Source organism: Arachis duranensis, chromosome 5 (genome assembly GCF_000817695.3).
Source record: "Arachis duranensis cultivar V14167 chromosome 5, aradu.V14167.gnm2.J7QH, whole genome shotgun sequence".
NCBI classification, from domain to species: Eukaryota; Viridiplantae; Streptophyta; class Magnoliopsida; order Fabales; family Fabaceae; genus Arachis; species Arachis duranensis.
The window spans coordinates 51,507,226-51,512,481 of NC_029776.3; the positions used below are offsets into that span (position 1 = coordinate 51,507,226).

Consider the following 5,256-nt stretch of genomic DNA (forward strand, 5'->3'; position numbering starts at 1 on the left):
AACCTCCTATTAAGTGTCAAAACAGCCAAATTTAAAATGACCATGTTACACAAGCTGGTTTGGAATGTATGTATAACAATATGTTCTTAACGACATAAATCATATACCTATGATTACCTATGATAAGCACATCCAGATCAGCGCCAGCTTGAATGTACTCAGGCTTCAATTTTAGCCACTTTCCACTTTGATCACTAGACTCCCATTTAGAACCGAGGTCTTTAACAACTATTCCCTCATCTCTAAACAAAAGGATTAGAACAAAAATTCTTTAGAAGAGGTATAAAGAGTTTCTTCCTTTTCCACTTTTAATAAATATAAATATATTATATATACTAAAAATAAAATCACTGAAATAAAAAAATCATCCAAATTTAATATAATAAACTCTGACACAATCCTCAATTCTTCATCTCAACTTTATATTGGATGAATACAGTGCATGGGAGATATACAAAAATACAGACAGACAAACACTGACATGGAACATTAAAAATTAAAATATATGTAAATAAAGAAATGGAAGATATGTTTATCTATTATCCTTCCTAAAATGTAAATTCAGCAAGTGAAGACATATAAATGGCTTATAGCACACCCATCCGTATAAAAGCGTATTAGGATTGCAACATATACAATGCACAAGAACACTATATATTGTACAAGAATTGAACATTTATATTAGAAATATAGGAGCATGAATGATTGAACTTTACACGAACCAACTCTTTCTTAACCCAAAAATATCAGGTTGAAGAACATAAATTGCTTTCTATATAACAAATGCTAGAAAGCATAGAAAGCATGTAAAAGTTGCTTGTAGCCTAACACTTTCATTTGAGGATATTTTCATTATAATCTTTCTTGATGTATTTAGCATTCAAAAGGAATTACAAGACATAAATAAAGAAAATTCCAAGTACAACAATGGAGTTTGGTTTGCTGAGTTTGGGCTTTTGAGGATATAAGCAAAGACCCCAAAATAAATGAGAAGAATTCCTACTCTCCTAAGTCCATTTATGGCTACATCATGAAAAATTGTTTTTGGCTTTTCTTCTATATTGAAAGATTAGCATCTTAAAGCAAACATATACAAACAGAAATTGTCAAATGTTTCAAAACTTCAGAACCTTCTTATATGGCTCAATCATACTGATTTTGGAAAACCGAAATTACTGTCTGCATTCTCACATCAAAGCACATGGAAAAAAATTAAATTCAAATAAAATCCAAACAATAAAATTAAAATTAACCTAGAGACTTTGTAGAGTGAGTTTTCTGGTCTGTTAGTTGTAACAACAAATTAGTTAAACAATCTTGGAAAACCGGATTCAAAAATAAGATACGTTTTAAACTTATACCGATGTATACTCAGGATCAAAATAGCCAAAAGTACCAAACACTCTAGCAGTTACATGTGTCTCTTGTCCTTCTGGCATTAGTTTAGCTAGCCCGAAATCATATATCTTTTTAGAAAGGGAAAAAAATGTAAATGTGAGTTTTAACTAATTACACAAATTTTCCTAAGAAAAGACATGACATATAGAATGTACTTTTGCTTCAAAATTGGAGGTTAGAAGAACATTAGTGGATTTGAAATCTCTATGAATAATAGGGATCCCAACACAAGAGCTTGAATGCAGATAAGCAAGTCATTTTGCAGCTCCTAATGCCACTTTTAGCCTTAGAGGCCAATCCATTTTTCTTTCCCCAATTCCTAAAATACCAATTAGGCACTGGTTAACAAACAATATTGAGTGTGATTCTTAGTTACATGGCAGACTAATAATACCATTCAGATGATGTTGCAGATTCCCATTTTGCATATACTCATATACTAAGAATTTGTTCTTTCCATCAGCACAGTAGCCAATCAAGGAAACAAGATTTGGGTGGTCTAGTCTGCTCAATATGTCCACTTCCATGTCCTGATTTTATATCTGTACACCATAACTAACATAAAAATAAAAACAATAATCAATCAGATAAATAACATATTAAATCTTGTTTGCCTACAGAAAAACACAACTTAATTCTTTAGTTTTTAGATTAAACCTATTCTTTTCACTAATTTTTTCTTAAGATACTAAACTAATTGAAAACCAAAAATTAGAACTCAAAACCCCCCAAAAATTCACAAAACCAATTGAAAATTGATACATACCTTCTCTATCTCAATTAGCCACTATCAAAACCATACACACCTTCGAACTGAAAAGTGAGAGCGAGTTACAGAATGAGCGAGAAAGAGAGGATACAGAACAAAGAATGCTTACCTGGTGACAAAGGATACGACCATGGTGACAAGCGGCGACGGATAAGAAGAGATGAGCGGCGATGCAACGGCTTGGAGATGGTGCAATCTACGGTAGCGTGGTGACAGAGCACAACGGCGGCGAGACATCCCTTCGAGATCCTCGGCGGTGGTACATCAGCCTGGCGGTGGCAGAACGGCGATGGCAACAAGCCCTAGCAGCGGCGGTGGAGCTTCAGCGGCGACAGAGCACCCCTTTTTCTCTCCTTCATTGCATTTTCTCTCTTCCTCGAGCTCTCTCTCTCTCTCTCATTGGCATTTGACGATGACGACGGATGGCAGAGCCCTAGCCAGTTAGCCACCGTCATTCTCTCCTTCCTTCCCTCTCCTCTATTCTTCTTCCCGTTCTCCCCCTTAGCTTTCTGATTTCTTTGTGTGTGTGTTGAGTGAGGATGAGGGTGTGTGTTGTGTCAGTGAGGGAGTGAGGATGATCGAGGCCAAACAAAATTTCAGTAAGTGTTTATTTGGTATTTTAATATTAAGAGACACTTCTAAAGTGCACCCAAAACCTAACAAATGGGTTACTTTTTAAAAGCGCTTCGTTTGGTCTAAAAAATGTATCCATAGTTTTTTAGATTTGGCTACACTTTATAAGTGATATTTAAAATATCTAAGGAGACGCTTTTGATGTAATTCCTGAATATTGTTTCTTTTCTCTTATAAAAGGGCACCATGCGAAAAAGCGTAACCTATTCCTAGAATAGGCTACGCTTTTCAAATGTAGCTTAAAAAAAGTTTGGCTGAATGGGTGTTTTTCTTGTAGTGAGTACATAAGTTGTATTAGGAATGTATTTTCAGGGTTGAGAGGCATGGAATACATCATGCAAGTTCAAGAGATACGGCTGTAAGAACACTTGATATACTACTGGTTCAATTTGTTCTAACACCTCAGACGGGCCACGTTCCTCGAAGTAAAATCCTTTAGGTCGATCGCTCATCTGTTACCAGTCACCGAAGTAGTCTCCAAGAATACACAACTTTCTCTTTTAAACACTCTAGGATCGCTCCATTGGTCTGCATAACTTTTATGTCGGGTTGCACAGTTAGAACCTTAACTCAATTTTCGCTTAATATTTCCTTATTGTTTTCGGCTATCAGTTCAGAACCTAATACACTTGATTCCCTTGTTCAACATGCTTCAACATTCTTAGTAGCTCTTTATACTCTTATTGTGCTTCCGGAACTCTCAGCCTTACAACTCCTTGAAATTTGCAATCGATTCAGTCTAATACCTCTAGTTGCTGCCTCAACACCGAGCTTTAGACTATAATCTTACTTAACGGTTCCTTCTCCTTAATCGTTGGTGTACGAAATTGTGATCACACTTTTCATAACTCCACACAACTAACCAGCAAGTGCACTGGGTCGTCCATGTAATACCTTACGTGGGTAAGGGTCGATCCCACAGAGATTGTCGGCTTGAAGCAAGCTATGGTCATCTTGTTAATCTCAGTCAGGTGGATTCAAATGGTTATGAGATTTTGATAATTAATAGATAAATAAAACATAAAATAAAATAGAGATACTTATGTAATTCATTGGTGGGAATTTTAGATAAGCGTTTGGAGATGCTTTGTTGCTTCTGAACCTCTGCTTCCCTATTGCTTAGATCCAATCATGCGCACTCCCTTCCATGACAAGCTGTAAGTTGGTGGATCACCGTTGTCAATGGCTACCATTCGTCCTCTCAGTAAAAATGGTCCGGCTACGATTCTCACCACAAGGCTAATCATCTTTCGGTTCTCACTTGTGTCGGAATAAGATCCATTGATCCTTTTGTGCACTGTCACTGTGCCCAACAGTCGCGAGTTTGAAACTCGTCACAGTCATCCCCTTCCAGATCCTACTCGAAATACCACAGACAAGGTTTAGACTTTCCAGATCTCAGGAATGCTGCCAATTGTTTCTAGCCTATACCACGAAGGTTCTAATCTCACTGATTTGAATGCTCTGTTGTCAGAAGATGCTAGTCAAACGCATGGATCAGAGACCCAAGAGAATATACTCCAGCTGGCATCCAATGACTACATTGAACATCATGTAGACCACTTGTGGTTGTCAGACACGCGGATCTTGGCTAAGCGAGTACTGAAGATAGTGGGTGATTGTCACGGGTTACCCCTTCAGTCTGACTTAACTGAATTAAGTACAAGAATATATCTTGGAGAAGAAGTAGGCGTGAATTGAAGGAAAAACAATAGTACTTGCATTAATTCATGAGGAACAGTAGAGCTCCTCATCTTAATCTATGAGGTGTAGAAACTCCACCGTTGAAAATACATAAGAACAAAAGGGCCTAGGCATGGCCGAATGGCCAGCCTCCCAAATGGCATAAGAATTCGAAACCATGGGAAGAAGACCTGATCAAAGGATCGAAAAGTGGTCCAAAAGATCCCATATAATAGTCAAAAAGTGCTATTTATACTAAACTAGTAACCTAGCTTTACAGAACATGAGTAGATAGTTGGTGGACGAAATTGTGATCATCAATATTGGCTCTTTGGCATATACACAAAAACTATTGTGGCTCTTGGTTAAATTCACAACTCCGTTCAACTAACCAGCAAGTGTACTGGGTCGTCCAAGTAATAAACCTTACGTGAGTAAGGGTCGATCCCACAGAGATTGTTGGTATGAAGCAAGCTATAGTCACCTTGTAAATCTCAGTTAGGCAGATTAAATGGGTTTATGGATTTTTCGAATAATTAATAATAAAAAGAAATAATAAAAGGGATAGAAGACTTATGCAGATTCATTGGTGGGAATTTCAGATAAGCGAAGGGAGATGCTGTATGGCTCAAGGACGCCTGCTCTCCTACTGCTTCTACTCAATCCTTCTTACTCCTTTCCATGGCAAGCTTTGTATAGGGGTTCACCATCAACTGTGGCTACTTTCTTCCTCTCGGGGAAATATCCTATGCGGCTGTCACTCGCACAGCTAA

The 5,256-nt window shown here is 37.4% G+C and overlaps 1 pseudogene; it reads right to left on the minus strand.

Moving 5' to 3' along the window:
• Nucleotides 1-1,253: 1,253 nt before the first annotated feature.
• On the minus strand, nt 1,254-1,925 carry LOC110281531 (probable serine/threonine-protein kinase PBL28; annotated as a pseudogene).
• Between the last annotated feature and the right edge of the window lie 3,331 nt (nt 1,926-5,256).